This window comes from Giraffa tippelskirchi, chromosome 10, assembly GCF_054371585.1.
Source record: "Giraffa tippelskirchi isolate mGirTip1 chromosome 10, T2T-mGirTip1v1.2.pri, whole genome shotgun sequence".
NCBI classification, from domain to species: Eukaryota; Metazoa; Chordata; class Mammalia; order Artiodactyla; family Giraffidae; genus Giraffa; species Giraffa tippelskirchi.
Window position 1 is genome coordinate 39,580,073 of NC_137284.1, and position 24,411 is coordinate 39,604,483.

At 39.6% G+C, this 24,411-nt stretch overlaps 1 long non-coding RNA gene across 1 annotated transcript in view; it reads right to left on the minus strand.

Annotated features, from left to right (window-relative positions):
* LOC145523307 (uncharacterized) overlaps nucleotides 1-24,411 on the minus strand; it is a 119,485-nt gene that overhangs the window by 26,146 nt on the left and 68,928 nt on the right. The window contains exon 2 of the long non-coding RNA XR_014066480.1: nucleotides 15,835-15,961. This is a non-coding gene — a long non-coding RNA (uncharacterized LOC145523307). The remainder of the gene's footprint in view (nucleotides 1-15,834; nucleotides 15,962-24,411) is intronic.

A 24,411-nucleotide genomic window follows, 5' to 3' on the forward strand; every position in this document is an offset into this window, starting at 1 on the left:
TTTTATTATAATTCAACATGTAAAAGAATCTCCAGATGCTTAGTTCTCAAAGGTTTTTAGTTAGAAATATGAGGAATCCTATCTGACTAATTGAATCAGAGAAGGCAAAACACTGGTACTTGCTATCCTCGAAAAGCTGGAGAACAAGGCTAAGAAGATGAGCAGAGACCAAGGAAGGCAAAGCTGGAAGAAGCTGTAAGAACTACCAGGTAAGTCTCCGTCTGCCAACTGGACCAAGGCCATGGCACTGTCGCCACCAAAGGCATGGAATGACAGGCACGCCAGCTGTCATCGATGGACCTTCATCCGAGTGTTGTGATTCCTCTCTCTAAACTCCTGGGATGAATTCCTACTGTCTCTTTAGCCTCTGAATCACGCCTTCTGTTGGGTTGGCCAAAAGTCCATTCAGGTTTTTCCAGAAGATGGTACAGAAAAACCCAAATGAACTTTCTGGCCAGCCCCATGTATGGTGTTCCTCCTTAGGGCATTTTACCAAAGGATGTGTCTTCTCTGCCCTCAGTCTCACATGCTGAAGTCCGAACCTGCAATACCTCAAAATGTGACATATTTGGAGGTAAGGTCTTCACTGAAATAAAGTTAACATGAGGTCATTGGATTTGGCCCTAATTCAACAGGACTGATGACCTTATAATAAAGGAAGTTTGGTCACGGGCCAGTATGGCCGGAAGCCACTGTGAAGATAGCGGGAGAAGATAACCAAGTGGAGAGAGTCCTGGAAGAGATCCTGCCCTCAGAGCCCTCAGGAGGGGCTCCCACCACCTTGATCTCAGACTTCCAAGCCTCCATAATTGGGAGAAAATAAATTACCACTGGAGAACCTACCCAGTCAGTGGCACATTGATATGGCAGCCCTTGCAAACTAATACAGAAGAAAAGGGGTTCAGAACACGAATCCACTGCCCGGTCAGATGCTTCGGCTTTCTCCATTGACATCAGGACATCTATTCTTCTCTGCATTAGAATGAGGTCCAGGATAACAAATAGAGTTTTTAGCCTGCACTTTTCCTTAAACAAGTCTCAAAATTTCCACCCAGTATATAGCCATGCTAATGTGTGAAAAGCCAATGCAATTTCCCTTATAAAAGGAATAATCAATGAGCAGATTCTTCATGGTGGCTTTTTTATGAAAGACTTGAACTTTTCAGATAAATTCATCTTTGAAAACCTCATTTAAAATTGATCTGGGGTGTTGCACAATTGTGCAATTGGATAACTAAACTCAATTTATTTCTCTTTCATCTGTCCTTTCTCTGCCATTCCCTTTACTGACAAATGAAAGTTCTGTCCACCTAGTTTCTCAGCCCGGAAAGCTGTGAGATATTTTTTGACTAACGTTCTCATTCAACTTCCTCATTCAATTAACCACCATCTGTTGCTGACTCACTTACCTCAGAGAGCTGTCTACCCCTTCTAGTTCTCTCATCCTTTCTGCTGCTACCCTAGTCCAGCACATCATCATCTCTCTCTCATCACTGCCACCAGAAAATCCTAATTGTTCTCCTTGACTTCAGGCTCTGCTCCTCCGATCCCTTCTCTGTACTGGAGCCAGTGTTCCTTCTAAGTGCAAGTTGGTTCTGGTACATGTTCAATCCCTCCCCTGGCTTTCCACGGCCCTCAGAATAAAGCATGGGAACTTCTTTGCCTAGTTTATTCACTTCTTGAGTATCTGCTCTTGCTTGTGGTTTTGCTTCCTTTTCCCCCCAATGCCCCTCTTAGCTCCCACCACACCACCACCATTTAGTTTCTCTTTTCTGTGTTTGTTCTTTTCTTTCTTTTTCTTAAATTTTTTGGTCATGCCACGCAGCATGTGGGATCTCAGCTCCCTCACGAGGGATCAAACCCACGCCCCCTGCATTGGAAGCACAGTCTTAACTATTGGACCACTCAGTAAGTCTCTAGTTTCTCTTTGCATCCTCTGTCTCCAGGGCTTTGTACTTGTAATCTCCTCTGCCTAGAAGCCTTTGCTCCCAATTTCTTCCCAGATTTCTCCTTTTAACTACTTAAAATTTCTATTTAGATAGCAGATCCCAGTGTCTCATTTACTAGGTGTATCATTGTAAAAATTACTTGATCTCTGTACCTCAGTTCTTTCATCAGTAAAATAGGTATCCTCTTCACTGAACTATTACAGAGAATAACAAAGTTAGGTTTGATACAGCGTTCATAATAGCTACGTGACCATTGCAAGCACTCAATAAATGGTATCCATTACTTTCTCTGGAGAAGGAAATGGCAACCCACTCCAGTACTCTTGCCTGGAAAATCCCATGGACAGAGGAGCCTGGTAGGCTACAGTCCATGGGGTCACACAGAGTTGGACATGACTGAGCGACTTCACTTTCACTTTTCACTTTCATGCATTGGAGAAGGAAATGGCAACCCACTCCAGTGTTCTTGCCTGGAGAATCCCAGGGACAGAGGAGCCTGGTGGGCTGCCGTCTATGGGGTCACACAGAGTCGGACACGACTGAAGCGACTTAGCAGCAGCAGCAGCATTACTATTCTCTTGTCATTCTCTTTCAACAAGATTTCCTTGATCACTCCACTCCTGAAATCAAAACTGAAATGCCTCTTATATACTCCCATGGGACCCTACATTTTCCCCATATTCCCACATAAACTTTGCTTAAAGTACTGAATGCTTATCTGTGAAGACTCATTTATATCCATAATGCCAAGCATAATGTGAGTATCTAATATATATTTTTCTTGAATGAATGAGATTCTGCTACCATCCATTCTTCCAGCAGAGGCATAAGGTTTGATCTAAAATTGGCTTTGGCAGGTATCATTTAAAGCACTAGAATACCCTTCTGAGTTTCTAAATCTGTATCAGTAATAAATAATATAAACAAAAGATAAAAAGGATACAGCAGTGCTACAGTATAAGTGCCATAAAATACAGTATAACTGAAGAGGGGAGGGCAAATTAAACTAGTGTTTACTCAAGTGGTGTTAGCCAAAGGTTTGACTCAGTCTTCACAGCAACTAAATGAGTCATGGGTCCCTTGTTTTATTGATGAGACAACTGAGGACAAAATAAACTAAGATTTTTGCTCCAGATCACACACATCGTATATGTTAATACTTACTTTGAAACTAATTTTTGACCAAAGCTTTTGGACTCTCCATCCTACCAAGTTGGACAATCATTCCCCACAGGGGAAAGGAGTGACGAAAATATAAAACATTAAGGATATCTACAAAGATATATGAAGACACTCTTGATATTTAAGTCTACAAATCAATAGTTTTGCCTTATTTTGAAAGGAATATTCTGCTCTTGAAATCAACTACTTTCTCCTAAGCAGAGTTTATCAGTGAGCAATTTTTCAATAAATGCTCAGTGAATATTTTACGTGTGGACGTTGCTTGATACTTTGTGATATGTGCCCAGTCCTTCTCAGTGAACAAATATAGAAATAAATGTTTGTGCTTATTTTATGCAACAGCCAGACTCAGGAATCAGTAGCTATTTATTACCAGAAATCATCCTTCACTTATGAATTTGAATCCACGGTCTATCTTTCTCCAGTTGGTAATGATATGGCTTTGTGAGATCTGACTTTCTTCTGGAGACGGCAAAATTCCTAAGAGGAGATGAGTTATCCCAGAGAGCCTTGGTGTGCTTGCTACCTTTAACAAGGAGCAGCACCCTGGCACCGTTTCTGGAAAGCAGAAAACGCCGTGATGTGGGCACACTTGAGCCTGGTGGACACGCCATGCTCTCTGTGTGAACTCAGACCCTACGCTGTGAAGCAGTCCTGCCGGCTCGTCCTCCGCTCACTTTACAAATAACTAACATTTGCGGGGTGCTCACTACGTACCGACACTGTGTCAAACTCGTTACTGTCATCATCTTGCTTAGTTCTCATAACAATGCTGGTAAATTTTAACATTTTCTCTGTTTCACAGGTAACTTGTTCAAACTCCATCAGCCAATAAGACGCCTAGCCAAAGGCCTGTGTTCCTGATCACTGTGCTATGTTACTTTAGTTAAGAGTGCTACTACTCATGGGACACGAGAGAGATATTAGATTGGGATAATTTTATTTTAGCTAATATCCCAGTGAAAGACCCTCTACTTAATGGCTTTCCTAAATTCTGCTGTTAGACAGTGAATTTCCCGTGCTTCTGTCTCTTACCTCCTGCTTTAAAGTGTGCCCAATGGATTTCTGTCCTCAGGCCTTTGATCAAAGATCATGTCTTCTCTTTTGTTGGTATCTCCAATTACTTAACACAATGCTTTGCAATTGAACACATATAATAAATATCTTGTTAATTAAATTAAATGACCAGAGATGCTACAGAAAACTCGTGATTCAGGCTGATGGTGGTCGACATGTCTGGGCTTTGACCTGTGGTCATCAAACATAGGAATCTCAGATCATACTTGGCTATACTTGGCTGCTTTCTAATTATAGACTGCTTGGCTTTTCAATAAAAAGTATTGCCAAACTAGCCAAGCTATGATTCCTTAATACATCTTGAGCAGAATGAGTAAAAATACATCATTTGGTTACTTTGAACACACAAGATAAAACTACCTATTAAAGTTTCTAAGTGACAAGCTTTTTAAGTACCAGAAATTTTATATACTTGAGATATATTTGAACCAACCTTCTTTATATAATGTGTTGGAAAAGGAATGAAATAGAAGATAAGGAATACATTTGACTTAGACACAAGTTTCTCCAGAATCATCCATTCAAAATAACGTACTGATAACTGAGTTGATGTCAGGAACTGGACCAAACTCTGAGTATACCAAGAATGATTCTTCATCTGGCAGTAAAGAGGAATCTTTGGATTCCTGTATTCGCTGTACCTCAAACGGCTTCTGTTAGGTTGACTGTGGAGATGTATATCATAGAGGCTTGAAAAGCACAGAGAATGAAAACAAAGAGAACAAGAATATTCTTGTAGCCAGTGAACCTACATAACATCATTGGTGAGACTGGGCTCCAGGCAACAGGAAAATAACTGGCAAAAGTTCAAAGCAGCCTCTGTTGGAGAATACAAATGATTCTGAACTATGTGGAAAGAGGGAGAGAGAAAGGAGACATGAAAAGAGAAGAGAGGGCACAGAAATGATAACAAATAAATAATAAGGAAGAGTTAGGGAGATGCTGATATTAAAGTGCACGGTGATTGCTGGCAGGACTACCAAATTTTGTCAGGGTTTGAACCAGAGAAAAGAAATGAGCTCCTTTCCTTCTTGGTAAAACTGAGAAGTGTGGGAAGTCAATATAAGCCTTGAGTTTCAGAGTGAAAAAGCTAGAGCACAGAGATAAGGGGCCCAAAGACTATCCAAAGACTAGAAACAGTCTTGAATTTCAGGTATTCTGTACCTAATTCTCAGAATATGCAACATAGAATGGATGTGAAAAGACTCATTCTTAATATTTTCTGTGGGTAAACAAATCTAGGTGCTTTGAAGGATAAAGTGTGGTGATAACTGGGTTGGATGTGAGGACAAGATAAACCAGGATGTCCTGGGTAACATGGGAGGAAAGTCACCCACCTGTAACTTACTTCTGCTTTCTGTTGGGGGACATTTGAAGAATGCACTGTATGAGTAGCTTCCTGTTCTCTGAGACTCACCCAGCTGCATGTCATCTTTTCCTTTGTTTCCGCCTTTCTTTTTGTCGTCCTTTGAAACACTTTTTTGCCACAGGAAGGGAAGCAGACAGGGTGCAGAGGCTGAAGGAGGCAACCGTCTTTTTATAACCTAACTTTTTTGCTGTCCTATTAGAGTGAGATTTGAGAAGTGCCATGGATAAATAAAGAAGAATGTGCCAGGGAGACTGTCCAAAGAAAGAACAAGGAATTGCAGCTTACTAGGCGAGAGTAAATGCCATGAAGGGAGAAGATGACATGGAAATCTGCAGTCCCAGTGAAAGTCAAGCACTTCCCCAGAGAAAAAACAATGCATCAATAAGCTGTGTTAATGAGAGAATAAAAGGCAGAGAAGAAAAAATAAGATCTTCAATTGTTTGTGCCAAATTTGATGGAAAGTTCACATGAGACAAGCTGGAATTCTGGAGTCCACATAATACTGCACAAAGAGGCTTCTAGGCCACTTCTTTTGATGACATCCAAAGCCCGGAGGAGCTTCCTGTGCAGTAGAGGGTGGTGAGGGTTCATTCTCATTGAGAAATTCAGAGAGCAACTCCTGATTAGAATCTGGAAAATTAATTTGTGCCATAAATATCTTTAAAGGAAGCTTATCCAAAATTTATAATAAATTGTGAGCTATATAAATGAATGTGTCTCCTAATATTCCCTAAACAAAAATTATCTTTGTTTTTAATTTTCTCCTTTATTCTGCCGATTATCTCTATTTCAACCTGACTCTCCTGAAAATGACTCTACTTCGTCATACACAAGCCATCCATACTGCCCAAAACATCAACAGCCTTTCCTCATCAGCAGCTACACTCCCACCCTCCCCACCCCACACACAATCTTCTATCATTTGAGAGGCAATTTTCATAAAATGTATGAGATTTGTCTCAATAGGAAGTTTATATTTGGCCAAGCTGGGCTTTGCAGCCATGGAAACAAGTGGTAGGAGAGTGTTAGTTATAATAGGCAGAGGAGGGCTTTAGCTAGGGGCTATATGAGCTCTTTCCCTCCCATGAGATCCAGGTATATCTTGTTATTTTCTCATATCTGATACCTCATATCTAAACAAAAGTTTAGACAGCTCATTTGGCCCCACTGAGATGCACTGAGAAGTGGGCATCACAAAGCTCATGTTGATGCCCCCATTTTTTTAATAGATGGTGGTATCCACTTCTGTCTACCTCTGCAAATTCTATGTTCATCAGATGTAAGGTGAACATCTTTCAATAGAAGCCTAGTCCACATATGTCCCAAACAACTAGGACCTGACTTCTTACATAAAATTTTACTGGCTTGTCTCCAGCTCCTGGAGAAAAGAATGGCAACCCACTCCAGTATTCTTGCCTGGAGAATCCCATGGACAGAGGAGCCTGGCAGGCTATAGTCTGTGGGGTTACAAAGAGTTGGACAAGACCAAGCAATTAACACATACACACTCCAATTAGAATCACCTTGATTCTTTTTTGTTTGTTTGTTTTCTTTTTTTGGAGGTTGTGATGGGTAGTTAAGGTACTAAGAGATTCTACATATTTATTCAGAGAAGCAAGAACCTTGTGTTAGTGTTGCTGTATACTTAGCTATCAACTCCTCAGAAGGTGTACATTCACTTAGTCTCTGCTGCCACATCAAGGCCAAGGTATTGTACCTCCACATGCTCCTGGAAGCTTCATTGACTGGTATGTGCATTGATAACTCCTAATAAAGAAGGAGCAGTACTACCTTTAGAGTCAAAAGATCCAGAGTGAAATCTCAGCTCCATGGCTTATTTCAGAGATAATTTTCTCTATTCTATTTAAACTCTTAAACCTAAATTTGCTCATAAAAAGTGAAATTAATATCTGTGTTACCTCATAAGGCTGCTGTAAAATATTCCAGTGGAAAAATAAATGAGGAATTAGTTTAGAAACAAGCAAACAAACAAAAAACATGGTATGAAAATAAAGTAAGGTTCCTCAAGACTGGCTCTGGGTAATGTAAATTTTCCATTCTTTCTCTCTCAAGAGGTTCAGTTAGTTACAAAAAACCTCCTGCAGTGCACTCATTATCACCTTTTAATTTTAAAGGCCCATTGTTCTTTAGATGTTATCCTATTATTAATTGGTATGGACTTTTAACACCTTCCTCTTAGTTTAGTTTTAATCTATTCAGGATGTTTAACTGCTTGTGTTTTGTGTTTTCTGCTTGTGAGCTTTCACAAAATGTCCCATTAAAGTTACCAGTACTCCTTTGCATTTTGTATGGTTCTCTACAGTTATCAAAACATTTTCCTATAGATTATTACCTTTGATCCTCACAATAATAATCCTTTGAAAAGAACGAAGAATACTCTTTCAAACTGACTTACATGGAAACTAAAATATAGAGAGATAGTTACTTGTTTGATTTCAGAACTGTTTCTAACTCATAAACACTACTATTATTTCTACTTGTTTCAAGTATGATTTAATTATTTCCTTATTATAGGTTGAAATTTCAATGTATGTCAGGCCCTATGCTAAGCAGTTTGCATAATTGCATGGAATTCTCATGAGAACCTTATGAGAGAGGAATCATTCTTGTCACTGCAGTAGAGTAAACAAAGCCTAAGATAGGATAAGTAATTTCCCTAAGGTTATAGAGCTATACAGTAGATCTGGGACTTGATTACAGTTTTGTTTGATTCCAAGGGCTATACTCTTAACCACTGCTCTATATTCTCATTCAGATTCATCTCTTGTTCCTTACTTTTCTCAAAATATATCTTATCAATTTTTGGCTATTCTTGACATTTCCATCACTGAGCCCTCTACAACTCTGCATCCATACTAGCTAATTTAAAACTAAACTAAAGCAAATGTTCACTTTTGACCTTATCAGTTTACCTTGTATATATGGGGAAACTCACAATTAACCGACAAACCTTAACCTAAACCCTGAAAAAATATGCATGGGACATGCCAAAACCAATGTAGCACAAATCTTGATAACAAAACTGAGATTTGAACCACTAATACAAGACTAAACCTAATCCCTGAAAAGCACACATATAGACAACTTCAACTCAGCATAGCAAAAGTTTTAAAAACTAAACTGAAATTTGAATCATCTGTACAAATCTCAGCATAATTATCAAATGCATATACCTATAATAGTCATAAATAAACACAGTCATAATTTAAAGAACTAAACTGAAACTTGAGGCATCATCTACAAGATAAGACAGAACTTGAGGTTCATGTCTCACTTGTGTATTGCCTGCTTATATAAAAATATCAACATTCTTCAAAAGATTATAATAGGCCACAAAGTCTAAGATACAATCCAAGATTTCCTGACACACATAGAATCAGGAAAATGTAGCTCACATTTAAAAAGGCAAAGGATACCATGTCAAAATGACAAAGATGTTGGAATATTCAAAGATTTTAAAACATCACTATGTTCCATAAAGTCAAAGACAAAAAACACACAAGGAATTAATTAGAATGTATGAAATCTCAACAAGAAATAAAAACAATAAAAAAAGAAGCAAGTGAAAATTTTAGACCTGAAAATTTAATATCAGAAACAAAAAAAAATCACTGAATGGACTCAAAAGCAAAATGGAAATAACGAAGAAAGAAAAGATTAAAAAGGTCTAATATATGTACATCTGAAGTCCCAGAAAAAATGAAGAGAAAGATATTGGAGTAGAAAACTATTTTGTGATATAATGGCTGAACACTTTCCAAACTTCATAAGAGACATACATTTATAGATTCAGAAATGTTTGGTGTACTCCCAAGGAAAATAATGCTGGACAGATTAGAGACAAACTGCCAAAATTCCCAAATAGAAAGTCCTGAAAACATTTAGAGAAAAATGACGTTACTTATAGGAGGACAATAATTTGAATAATTATTGATTTCTCAACAGAAGCTACCAAGGCCAGAAGATAACATCTTCAAAGCGCTAAAATAAAGAATCTTATCAAAGCAAATTCTGTATCTAATGAAAATATCCCTCAGAAATGAAGATGAGTTAAAGACATTTTCAGATGAAATAAAACTAACAGTATGTGTCACTAACAGATGATATAAAAGAAATTCTAAATAGACTGTGAAAATTTAGTTATGTATATTGTGATCTTCAAAGGAACAACTAAAAATGAAGCAAACAATCAAATAAAACACACACACATATAACCAAAAAACACCATTCCATGTTCGATGCATGAGACAAGGGCTCAGGGCCGGGGCAATGGGATGAACCAGAGGGATGCGATGGGGAGGGAGGTGGGTGGGGGGTCCAGGAAGGGGAACACATGTAAACCCATGGCTGATTCATGTCAATGTATGGCAAAAACTATTACAATATTGTAAAGTAATTAGCCCCCAACTAAAATAAATAAATTTATAAAAAAATTAAAAAATAAAAAAATAAAAGATATCGACTGAGAAGAGAAACGATCTGCAAAAAAAAAAAAAAGCCAAGTAATAAAATGAAATACTAAAAATACTCCAAAAAAAAAAAAATCAAGAAAGAGAGAATATAGGGGGAAAAAAAAAACACAAAAAGGACAAATAAATAAGAAAATTGCAGAACTAAATCCAACCATACCAATAACTACATAAACCATTATTGATCTGACTATTCCAATGAACAGAAATTGACAAATGGGTAAAGGCAAGACTGAACAATTTGCTGTTCAGTTGCTCAGTCACGTCCGACTCTTTGAGATCCCATGGGTGGCAGCATGCCTGGCTTCCCTGGTTCTTCACCATCTCCCAGAGCTTACTCAAACTCATGTCCATTGAGTTGGTGATGCCATCCAACCGTCTCATCCTCTGTCATCCTCCTCTCCTCCTGCCTTCAATCTTTCCCAGCATCAGGGTCTTTTCCAATGAGTTGGCTCTTCCCATCAGGTGGCCAAAGTATTGGAGCTTGAGCTTCAGCATTAGTCCTTCCAATGAATATTCAGGGTTGATTTATTTTAAGATTGACTGGTTTGATCTCCTTGCAGTCCAAGGGACTCTCAAGAGTCTTCTCCAGCACCACAGTTTGAAGGCATCAATTCTTTGGCACTCAGCCTTTTTTATTGTCCAGGGTAAAGGCAAGACTGAACAACTATATGATGCTGTAAGAACCACACTTAAAATATAAAGACATAGATAAGTTTAAAGTAAGTGGATGTAGAAAACATGAAACATTAATAGTAAGTATATGAAGACTGAAATGCCTTCACTAATATCAGATAAAATAAAGTTTAATAAAACAAGTATTACCACAGATCACTTTTTATAAACAATAAGACAAATTAATCAGGAAGAAATAATTATCAATGCCTATGTACTTAATTACAAAGCCTCAACATACATAAATCAAATATTGAGAGATTAAAGGGAAACAATTTTTTGACCATACTAGAATATTATAACAACTCTCTTTCATCATTTGATGTAATAGCTAGATAAAAACTCAGTAAGGACACAGAAGATCTTGTAATAGGGAAGAACAAATATGACTCCATATTATATCTGTTCCTTTTTGTTTAAACTTTGTTCTCTGTTGCCTGTACCGAGTCATGCTGGCTCTGCACCTTTTCTAAAAGAATGTTGCCTGTAGCCTGAAATACACAGTATAGCCTATTCTCAGGGCTCTCATATTTAAGAGTTCATATATATACAGATAAGAAGCTTCAGAACAGAGAAAATCATTTGTCTTGTTGGAGGTTTACAGGAACATAGTGACAACCTACATAAACATGTGTAAGAACAAAGTACTCCTGTACCAAGAAGCTTGCAACAAACAACTACCGCTCGCCCTTTCTGAAATCTGACGGGTAAAATGGTTCTTTGGGACACTAGCCTGACATCTCAGTCTGCTGGATTTCCAAATAAAGTCACTATTCCTTGCCCCAACAATTCATCCTCCAACTTACTGGCCTGTTGTGTGATGAGCAACTAGGTCTGGAGTCAGCAGCACTCTGAACCACTTTAATCTTATTATACTTATAGAACACCCCATCCAGTAAGCAAAGAATACACATTTTTCTCAAAGTACACACTGTAGATTCATTGATATGGATCATATTTTGGAGTAAGAAACAAGGCTGTTGAAAATCCAGGTTATACCAAGTGTATTTTCTCATATCAATGGAATTAAGTCAGAACTAAATAACAAAAAATATTGTTAAATCCTATTGACCTGGAGATTAAAAACACTGTTTAAATAATTCATGGGGCACAGACCAAATTACAAGAAGATTTACAAAATATTTTGAACTGATATAATAATTAAAATAGAACATAATCAAAGTCTGTAGGATGCAGCTTAAGAACTGGTAAGTGGAAAACATAACATTAAATGTACAAATTAGAAAACAAGATCTAAAACCAATAGGATTCCATCCTAAGAAATAAAAATAAAGAACACAGAAATAAAAATAAAGAACACAGTAATAAAAAAATTAATAAAGAATAGAAATCAGTAATGTTAAAAAGAGACAGAAAAAAATAAGTAAAAATCTGGTTCTTCAAAAAAATCAAGAAAATTGACAAATCTCCAGCTAGCCTTTTCATGATAAAAAGAGAGAGAATATAAATCAAAAATAGTAATAAAAATGCTTAATGTGAAAGATTTGTCACCAAGGATTTTACACATTAAAAAATAAGGAAACACTGTGAAGACCTTTCGGCTAAGAAGTTTGACAGTTTACATGAAATGGACAGATTTTTTGAAAGATACAACTTATAAAAACTGAACGGTTTTTATAAGAAACAGAACAGGTAAAAAGAAACAGAACAGCTAAACAATTATCTTGTCTCAGGTAAAGAAAGTGGGTCTGTTACCAGGCTTGGGGTTTAACTATGAGACCAACATGTCTTCTGTGAATAGGCTTCTCTTGGGCACATTACAACTATAAATTTAACCTGAAACACCAGAAATCCAGAAATCAAGTGGGAAGAATGGAGACTCAAGGAAGGAAAGACAAGTTCTTTTACTGACCACCAACAATGGCAGTGTTCTGAGGTGAACTGTGTGAGTCCACGGAGTGGACTGTGGTTCAGATCATGAACTCCTTATTGCCAAATTCAGACTTAAATTGAAGAAAGTAAGGAAAACCACTAGACCATTCTGGTATGACCTAAATCAAATCCCTTATGATTATACAGTGGAAGTGACAAATAGATTTAAGGGACTAGATCTGATAGACAGAGTGCCTGATGAACTATGGACAGAGGTTTGTGACATTGTACAGGAGACAGGGATCAAGACCATCCCCATGGAAAAGAAATGCAAAAAAGCAAAATGGCTGTCTGAGGAGGCCTTACAAATAGCTGGGAAAAGAAGAGAAGCAAAAAGCAAAGGAGAAAAGGAAAGATATTCCCATCTGAATGCAGAGTTCCAAAGAATAGCAAGGAGAGATAAGAAAGCCTTCCTCAGCGATCAATGCAAAGAAATAGAGGAAAACAACAGAATGGGAAACACTAGAGATCTCTTCAAGAAAATTAGAGATACCAAGGGAACATTTCATGCAAAGATAGGCTTGATAAAGGACAGAAATGGTATGGATGTAACAGAAGCAGAAGATATTAAGAAGAGGTGGCAAGAATACACGGAAAAACTGTACAAAAAAGATCTTCACGACCTAGATAAACACGATGGTGTGATCACTCACCTAGAGCCAGACATCCAGGAATGTGAAGTCAAGTGGGCCTTAGAAAGCATCACTACGAACAAAGCTAGTGGAGGTGATGGAATTCCAGATGAGCTATTTCAAATCCTCAAAGATGATGCTGTGAAAGTGCTGCACTCAATATGCCAGCAAATCTGGAAAACTCAGCAGTGGCCATAGGACTGGAAAAGGTCAGTTTTCATTCCAATCCCAAAGAAAGGCAATGCCAAAGAATGCTCGAACTACTGCACAATTGCACTCATCTCACACGCTAGTAAAGTAACGCACAAAATTCTCCAAGCCAGGTTTCAGCAATACGTGCACCGTGAACTTCCAGATGTTCAAGCTGCTATTAGCAAAGGCAGAAGAACCAGAGATCAAATTGCCAACATCCGCTGGATCATCGAAAAAGCAAGAGAGTTCCAGAAAAACATCTATTTCTGCTTTATTGACTATGCCAAAGGCTTTGACTGTGTGGATCACAATAAACTGTGGAAAATTCTGAAAGAGATGAGAATACCAGACCATCTGACCTGTCTCTTGGGAAACCTGTATGCAGGTCAGGAAGCAACAGTTAGAACTGGACATGGAACAACAGACTTGTTCCAAATAGGAAAAGGAGTACGTCAAGGCTGTATATTGTCACCCTGCTTATTTAACTTATATGCAGAGTGCATCATGAGAAACGCTGGGCTGGACTCAAGATTGGAATTTTGATTCAAGCTGGAATCAAGATTGCCAGGAGAAATATCAATAACCTCAGATATGCAGATGATACCACCCTTATGGCAGAAAGCGAAGAAGAACTAAAGAGCCTCTTGATGAAAGTGAAAGTGGAGAGTGAAAAAGTTGGCTTAAAGCTCAACATTCAGAAAACTAAGATCATGGCATCCGGTCCCATCACTTCATGGCAAATAGATGGGGAAACAGTGGCTGACTTCATTTTTTGGGGCTCCAAAATCACTGCAGATGGTGATTGCAGCCATGAAATTAAAAGACGCTTACTCCTTGGAAGGAAAGTTATGACCAACCTAGATAGCATATTTAAAAGCAGAGACATTACTTTGCCAACAAAGGTCCGTCTAGTCAAGGCTATGATTTTTCCAGTAGTCATGTATGGATGTGAGAGTTGGACGGTGAAGAAAGCTCAGCACTGAAGAATTGATGCTTTTGAACTGTGGTGTCGGAGAAGACTCTTGAGAGTCCCTGGAACTGCAAGAAGATCCAACCAGTCCATCCTAAAGGAGATCAGTCCTGGGTGTTCATTGGAAGGACTGATGTTGAAGCTGAAACTCCAATACTTTGGCCACCTCACGTGAAGAGTTGACTCATTGGAAAAGACCCTAATGCTGGGAAGGATTGGGGGCAGGAGGAGAAGGGGAAGACAGAGGATGAGATGCTTGGATGGCATCACCGACTCGATGGACATGGGTTTGGGTAAACTCTGGGAGTTGGTGATGGACAGGGAGGCCTGGAATGCTGCGGTTCATGGGGTCGCAAAGTCGGACACGACTGAGCAACTAAACTGACTGAACCTATTGTAGGACAACATGCACTTACATCAGTGACTTAACCCTTTATTCACAGAGTCAAGCATTAATTTCAACATTGATGTAGCCATATTCATAACAGTTAGGTCCTCTTTTATGCTAATAAAACGGCCTGTGTCTCTAGCCTTGTTATACAACACTTATTTTTCACTTTGGACTTAGCTAAGTTTCAGTTTCTCACAAAGGTCTACTCAAATCTGAACAGTACTTTGCATTCCGCACAGCAAATCACAGGGCCTTGACACTCATGACGTTTGGCACTACAGAGCATTGCTCTGAAATCACAAAATTCATACACTGGAATAGAATTCTTTGTCCTACGGGCTTCCCTCATGTCTCAGACAGTAAAGAATCTGCTTGCAATGCAGGAGATTCATTGACCTGTGTTCCATTCCTGGGTCAGGAAGATCCCGTGGAGAAGGGAATGTCTACCCACTCCAGTATTCTTGCCTGGAGAACTCCATGGATAGAAGAGCCTGGCGGGCTAGAGTCCATGGGGTTGCAAAGAGGTGGACACAACCAAGCGACTTTCACTTTCTGTTTAGCACAGAAAGTGCTATAGCAACAGGGACATACTACCCCACCAGTCTGGCTCAAATTTCTTCAGATTTGTACCCTAGTTTGCACAGGACATTCTGGATTGATGTCTCTTTTCTTGGTTTCATTATTAATAGTCGCTTTCCAATGCAGGAGACCTGGGTTTGATCCCTGGGTCAGGAAGATCCCCTGGATAAGGGCATAGCAATTCACCCCAGTATCCTTGCCTGGAGAATCCCACGGACAGAGGAGCCTGGTGGGCTACAGTCCAGGGGGTCACAAAGAGTCGGACATGACTGAGTGACTAACACTTTGATTTTTCCCTCATGTTACCACTCTTCTCTGAATTACATGGCTGCCTTACGGGGCTAGTGTGATACCTCTGAAAGAGTTTCAGCATGCCACACATTACGCATCTCCCTACCATATCATAGGCTTTGGCCTTGAGCCCAGCTCCCTTACCTCTTCCTGATTGTGGATATCACTTGGGAGATCCCGTTGTCTTCTGCCAGCTGACCAAGCGCTCAGTAACTTTGGTCTTCATAGAGAAATAATCTCTCTCCTTCCATTTTTCCATCCAGAAATTTCCCTGAAGAAATATGATGGATCAAATAAGAACTAGGTAAGTATATCGGAACTTCACCTTCTAGAATTTAAACCCTAGAATCTGCAGAGCCAAAAAAGGGATCTTGTCCATCCTCCCAACAATATGTGGACATTGTTTTGCTTTCTATGGTATAACCAAAGGGTCCTTATGAAGGTCTTCTCACACCAGTAACATTCCAGTCAAAGGTGGCTTGATCACACCACCGTCAGCAACAGAAACAGCAGGCAGCTTTGAAATGGCTGTTCTCTTGAACAAAAGAAAGTTATGCCTCACTGGGTCCTTCCTTGTAGGTACACACATTTACACACCACACACACACACTTTTGTAATAGGGAAGAAATAATCTGACTCCATGCAGGATCTGTTCCTTTCACTTAACCTTTGTGCTGGGTTGGGAAGATCCCCTGGAGAAGGGAATGGCTACCCACTCCAGTATTCTTGTTTGGAGAACTCCATGGACAGAGGAGCCTGGCGGGCTAGAGTCCATGGGGTCACAAAGATTCGGACACAACTGAGCAGCTGACATCGTGTTCTGTTGCCTGCACTTAGTCATGGTGGTTCTGCACCTTTTGTAGAAGAATGTTGCCTACAGCCTGAAAAACATAGGATAGTTTATTCTCAGGGCTCTGATGCTTAACAGTCTGTTCATATAGTGATTAAAAAGTTGCAGAATAGAGAGTAACATTTGTTTTGTTGGGCATTTACAGGAACATCATGACCTGGCCTCTGACCTATGTAGACAGCTGTAAGAACAACAGATTCTGACATCAACAAGCTTGCAACTAATGATGCCTTCCTCCCTTCTCTTTGCCTTTAAAAATGCTTTGCTGAAACCCTTCAAGGGGTTTGGGGCTTTGGGGGCATGAACCACTCATCTCTTTGCATCTGTGCATGCTAAGTCACTTTAGTCATTTCCAACTCTGTGTGACCTTATGGATTGTAGCCTGCCTGGTACGTATGTCCCAGGGATTCTCCACGCAAGAATACTGCAGGGAGTTGCTGTGCCCTCCTCCAGGGGATCTTCCTGACCCAGGGATTGAACCCACATCTCTTATGTCTCCTGCATTGGCAGGTGGGTTCCTTACTATTAGCACTGCTTAGAAATCTTTTTGCATGGCCCTACAGTAAACCTTTCTCTGGTCTAAAGTCTGATGTTTTGGTTTGCTTGGCTCCACTGTGTGTTGGGCATAAAAACCTTGTGTTTGGTAACCCCTTTTCTACATAAATATGTTTCAAACTTAGCACAGGAACTCACTCAACTAGTTAAGCAATTTAATCTTTGTCTGCAAAAGGACCAAGTCTTCATAAAATAAGCCATAACGAAAAGTAACAAAGCACCGATTCAGCAAAATATTATCAGTTCTGCTGCAGCCTCTTTCCCTAGGGATATCATCTTATAATAGTTGATTTTTCCTAGAAATGAAAAAAGTCTCTCTTCTACTTTTAACACACAAACATGCTTCCTTTGTAAACTTAAAGTTTACAGTTTCCTCACCCTATCCCCATAATTCTGACACTATTGCTTTTTACCATACTTCCTACCTCTACAAATAATCTTCCCCTTAAAGCAGGGAGGTTGGTGTGTGTGTGTGTGTTAGGGGAGGTTAGTGAAGAGTGTTCAAAGCCCCTTAGGAACTGTTCCTTTGTGATGGCTCATAGTCTCATTTAGTTTTGTAGTCTTCAGATGCTAGTCAAAATGTTTTAAGCACAACATCTGCATTTTCTTAATCTCTTCTGCCACACGTCCCCCCTCCCCCACTCCAAAAATACACCACCAAAGACTGATTGAATAATTTGCTATAGAGATTCTAACCCAGAACTAAGACACACACACACCAGCAGACACACAGACAGTGTCTGCATTCCATCATCAAACTGTTAGAAGTACTTCTTGATGTTTAATCTTAGGGATTTTATCTTAATGTTTCAGCTCATTTCCAAAACAGATCTCACTTGCATCCTAGAGCATCACAGGGCTTGTCCTTTCCATTGAGCTGTGTAGCAATTCAACAGTATTCATAAAATTCAAATATACTCATTAAAACCAACCTAGCTTTGAGAATCTACATTTCATGGTTGTTCCAATAGCTTCAGGTTGGAGGTGGTCCTCCCTCCTGTTAAGGAGAAGGATGCATTGGCACCTAATACAATATGTATCCTTGGCCTTTCTTCTGGAAAAGGTACACAGTCTCTTACAGTAATTTCCTTCACTTCCTTCAAATGAGAATAACAATAACATTTTACTCACACTGACTGTATTATCTGTTACCCTAGGCATTTTTATTTGCTTGCCTCTCTTCCCACCCATAGCTCCCACCCCTAAATTGTAAACACCTTCAATGCAGAGGCTGTTTCACTGACTTCCATATCTTTAGCATTTAGCATGGCACACCCTACCTGGCATTTTAGGAGTTAATGAAAATGGATTGAAGTGATTTCCACATCATAAAGTCATACCATTTAAAGTGAAATTGAATCCCAAATTATTTTTTCCCCACAGTTCACAAAACCTTTATTTAGATTACCTAAAGGCAGTGTTTGGAATGTCACTTCAAGCCTAAATAAGCAAACATTTAAAGATAAACTGTTTCAGCTGTCTCTTTGTTTAGTCTGAACTATCTGGGAAACTTGCTTACAGAATTGTTCTGAGTTATTATCTGCATAGGAACGTAAGTTGAACTTAATGTCATTAAAAGAACAGATAGTAAAAGCTGCGGCTATATAGCTGGTGTCAGGGAGGAAAAATTTTCCTTCTACTTTTCTAGGTTCTTTGGCTGATTTAACAAACAAATTAAAAAACAACAACAACAACAGATTAACAGAAGAAAAACAAACTTGTATGTACAGGAACCTTAAAGATATGACACTCCTTAACAGTCAGGCAATGGAAATATATATGTCATTGTGAGCTACAAAAAAGGGGTAGGGGTCTGGAACTTCCAGGGAAGGACGACAATTTACAGGAAGATGGGAAAAGCAAATGTTTGGTAAAGAAGTGTTTGCCATGCCATGCCATGCCATGCAGAGACAAAGGGACACAAAGCAGCCTTTCACAAGTTTTTCCCAATCTACCACAGCTGGGTCGTGCCCTCTGTAGTTATCTCCTGGCAGTAGCTCTCTTCCTGGAATAGAACTTTTATCTAAATTCTTTTCAGGAAGTTAAGGGGAAGGTGAGATAAGTTATAGGAAAACTTCCCGAGTCTTCTGTTTTTTTTTTTTTTCAATCAGCCTAAAATAATCTTCGTGCCAAAGAGACACATTTTAGGGTGGTAAAGTGTGCTCCCCTACACTGGGAAGGGAGGGTAGTTTCCACTTAGTAATTTCTAAAAACTCACATGAGGCTGAAGTTGTCAAATCTCTTAAATCTCAAAATTGAACTCTGCACAGAGCCTGGATTCTTCTGAGAATGTACTCTCAACACAACCTGGGTCATTCTGGGAAATTCTACCACATGGAAATGGTTGGTTGAACTCTGAACTCTGAAACTCGTAAACATGCCTAATCATTTTACTCCCCACCCCCACCACACATTCACACACATACACACATACACACCTCACAGCTGTTGAAAACAACAGTAACCAAGGCAAATTTTCTGCTGGGAAGAAGTGTTCTTCCAGTTTGAAAAGATTCTGAGAAAAATATTCTTTAGAAAATGGTATTTGTTCCTGATCATATCTTTCTTTTTTTTATAACTTTTACTGGAGTGTAGTACACTTTCTGCTGTACAGCAAAGTGAATCAGCTACATGTACACATATATTTCCTCTTTTTTGGATTTCCTTCCCATTTAGGTCACCACAGAGCCCTGAGCAGAGTCCCCTGTGCTGTACAGCAGGCTCCCATTAGTTACTGATTCTATTGTTGTTTAGTCGCTAAGTCGTATCCAACTCTTTTGCGACCCCACAGACTATAGCCCTCCAAGCTCTTCTGCCCATGGGATTTCCCAGATAAGAATAATGGAGTAGGCTGCCATTTCCTTCTCCAGGGAATCTTCTGATCCAGAGATCGAACCTGCATCTCCTGTATTGCAGGCAGATTCTTTACCACTGAGCCATAGTATCAATAGGGTACGTATATCAACCTCAATCTCTCAACTCAACAATCCCCCTACTGGGCACACACTCAAATGAAACCATAATTCAAAAAGACACGTGCATCCTAGTGTTCACTGCAGCACTATGTACAACAGCCAGGACATGGACGCAACCTAAATGTCTATCAACAAAGGAGTGGCTAAAGGAGATGCAGTACATATACACAATGGAATATTACTCAACCACAAAAAGGAACAAAACTGTGTCATTTGCAGAGATGTGGATGGACCTAGAGACTGTCATACAGAACTAAGTCAGTCAGAAAGACAATATTAATGCATATATGTGGAATCAGAAAACTGGTATAGATGACCTTATTTACAAAGCAGTGAAAATCACTCAGACATGTCCAACTCTTTGCGACCCCAAGGACTATATAATCCATGGAATTATCCAGGCCAGAATACTGGAGTGGGTAGCCTTTCCTTTCTTCAGTGGATCTTCCCAACCCAGGGATCGAACTCAGGTCTCCCACATTGCAGGTGGATTCTTTACTAGCTGAGCCACAAGGGAAGCCCAAGAATACTGGAGTGGGTAGCCTATCCCTTCTCCAGCGGATCTTCTGACTCAGGAATCGAACTGGGATTCTTTACCAACTGAGATATCAGGGAAGCCCTTACAAAGCAGAACTAGAGACAAAGATGTAGAGAACAAATGTACGGATGCCAAGGGGGAAGGGAGGTGGTGGTTGGATGAATTGGAAGACTGGGATAATATATCTTTCTTAACATTGATCTTAAAAAAGCCCATGATGTTGAGATATCAATAGCATGCCATGATTCAGTCCTAGACAACAGATTCCAATTGTAATAGCAAGTTTCAACATAAAAATAAGATAGTTTTCCTTATCCCAGGGTTAAATATATTTATATCTTTTTCACAAGGCTAAACATCAAATACTGCTGGAAATAGATAGGACCATTTACATATACAGAGAGTAGCAACTGAGAGTTAGGGGGAGTGGTATATAAATTGCACAGCACACATCCTTGTTTTGCTACTCCTCTCCTCTTCTGCTAGTCTGCAAACTGGCTCCCATACATGGAGGGAAAGAGAGACCAAAGAAAAAGCCAGACCCCTCCAAATAGGAAGGTGGCAGGTTTAATAATCAAGGGAGCTTATATACTAGCTTTGTCTTGGGGGCTGCAAAATGAGTAGCTCTTTGCACCTGCTTGCCAGAATCTTAAAAGTTTATGTGAGTGAAGTCGCTCAGTCGTGTCTGACTCTTTGCGACCCCATGGACTATAGCCTACCAGACTCCTCCGTCCATGGGATTCTCCAGGCAAGAATACTGGAATGGGTTGCCATTTCCTTCTCCAGGGGATCTTCCCGACCCAGGGATCGAACCCGGGTCTCCTGCATTGGAGGCAGACGCTTTAACCTCTGAGCCGAGAGGCTTTAATGGGGCTCAGCCAAGCACACTGTCCAGATGCTCACAGCAACACATTGCTTTCTCAAGACTTCACTCAAGAAGTGACTCCAGCCATGGGAAGGGTGGACAGAATGTATATCCAAATGATTGGGATGGAGATGAAGACCCTCCTATTGTCTGGGTCCAGTTCATGGGTCAACTGGTGGTCACTTCCTCTCAGTGGCCCCCTCCAACATCTTTGCCTGTTCTGCTTTTTACTGCCTTCTTTACAAATTCTCCTGGATCTCTCAGCAATGCTTCTTCCACCCTGCAAACATCTTTTCCTTTTTCTAAAGCCTGGATACTAGCCAAATCCAGATCCTGGTGGCTACATATCTACCTGAAATAGACTTATCAAGGCATATGTCACAACAAAATCGAATGCTTCTTAACTAACAGGAATACTTGTAATAACCACAAAGTAAATTTTAAAGTCTACCTCTTATAAATAAATGTGCCACAGTTTTGATATCACAGGTGAAGCAGAACATCCATTTGGGTTAAGAAAAGGATTGGTCAGGTACACCTGGGAGGGTCTGTGAAGGCTCTACAAAGGACATGGCATTTCATTCAAGGCAGAAGTGATAACAAGAGCCAAGAAATGCAAGTACAGGATAAATGCTATGGTCTAGGAAATGAAAGTTTAATTGGAGCAGACATGTGATTTGGGAGCAGTGTAAAAGAGACCCACAAAATATCTGAAGTTTTAAATCAGGAAAGTCTTGAATGTGACCAAACTGCTGGTATATTAGTTTTCAACTACTATTGTAACAAGTTACCATAAACTAAGGGGTTTAAAACAACAAAACTTTATTATCTTACAATCCTGTGTTCCATAAGCCCGACATGGTCACATCAGCCTAAAATCAAGGTGCCAACCGAGCTACTGCGTTCTTTTCTAGAGGCTGCAGGTGTGGATCCAGTTCAGTTCAGTTCAGTTGCTCAGTCATGTCCGACTCTTTGCGATCCCATGGACTGCAGTATACCAGGCTTTCCTATCCATCACCAACTCCCGGAGCTTACTCAAACTCATGTCCATTGCGTCAGTGATGCCATCCAACTATCTCATCCTCTGTCTTCCTCTTCTTCTCTTGCCTTCAATCTTTCCCAGCATCAGGGTCTTTTCAAATGAGTCAGTTCCTTGCATCAGGTGGCTAAATATTGGAGTTTCGGCTTCAGCATTAGTCCTTCCAATGAATATTCTGGGCTGATTTCCTTTAGGATTGACTGGTTGGATCTCCTTGCAGTCCAAGGGACTCTCAAGAGTCTTCTCGAACACCACAGTTCAAAAGCATCAATTCTTTGGCACTCAGCTTTCTTTATAGTCCAACTCTCACATCCATACATGACTACTGGAAAAACTGTAGTTTTGACTAGATGGACCTTTGTTGGCAAAGTAATGTCTCTGCTTTTTAATATGCTCTCTAGGTTGGTCATAGCTTTTCGTCCATGGAGCAAGCGTCTTTTAATTTCATTCAGGTTGTTGGCAGAATTGATGATGACCCTCCACCCCTTTCCCTCTTTGTTTCTTCCTGGTTGTCAGCTGAGGGGCTCTTTGGTTTCTTGAGGCTTTCCTGGTTAATGTCCTTTTACTCTATCTTCAACCAGCAATAGCAGGTAGAGGCCTTCTCATGTTGTGTCTCTCCCCACAGTCATAGATGGTTCTCTGCTTTTACTGGCTCACGTCTTAGGTTGGGCCCATCTGGATGATCCAGGTTATTCTCTCCCTCTGGAGATGACGGAGAGAACCTTCACATCTGCAAAGTCTCTTCTGCCATGTAAGGTAACATATTCACAGGTTTAGGGGTTAGCTTGTGGACATTTTTAGGGCACCATTATTCTGTCAACTACAGTTGGTAAAATAAAGTATTTCAGTTGATGTGACAGCAGATAAATTAGTTGATTTTCTATACAACTTACCTGAAAATGTGGTATCTCATCAGTATTTGAGCTTAAATTGTCCTTGGTGTTCAGAGAAGAGTGTTTGCTGTGAGACTCTATGGGAAATTTAAAGAATCTTTTTTCATTTGTCTCAGGTTCTTCTCTTACATTCTCTTCTTTTCTTAATCTCCTTTCTATGCGACAAATAACACATGGGGTGATCAGGGAAATGATCCACTCTTGGCATATAAAACTTGCTAGTGGAACATGAATTTGGAGAGAACTGAGTACTCATCTGGTAGGAAGCCGTTTGTTCCCTTGGTCTTTTGACTTAGTTCATGGTAGCAACCACATGTAAATCCATGATAAGTGAAATAGTTTCTCCCAAGGAGCAGAATTTTATAATTGAATTTCTGTTCACAAAACATTATGATCTGAAAATACCAAAACTGATCCCTAAAATAGGGAATTAAGAATAAAACAGCTTTTTAAAACAAACATTTCTTAATTATGTAAAGATCAAACAGTAAACACAGAAAATTAAAGGATAACTTTTTCCCTGTATTTTATACATGTGTTAGACTGGCTGAGATTTCTTAAAATATATGCCTATTGAAGTTTTGACTAAAAATTCCATGTATTTTTCATGGAAAATTTTCCTGTTAGTAAGCAGAAAGAATTTGTATTATTCCATTGCTCTGAAAATGCTCATATTTAATCAAAATTAGAATCATTGGTTCTCAAATTTTTCATAGCTTACTCAGTGCTTGTGAATGTTTCCATAAAGTGTGGATGGAAAGCCAGAGAAAAGTATAGTTTCCTTGGTCTCCTTTTCTTCAATAAATTCCCGATTTTCCATTTCTGCAGTATCCCTGTAGACCTCTGCTGGCCTCCTGAGGTTTGTAAATCAATTCAGAACAGTGGCCTTGTCAACAACATGCACAGTCATCAGATAGTAACAAATAACTTTTGGTCATTATGCTAGAGGCATTATTTATTGCCATGGCTTCAAGTTGATCAATTCCAAGGTATTAAAGTTAATGT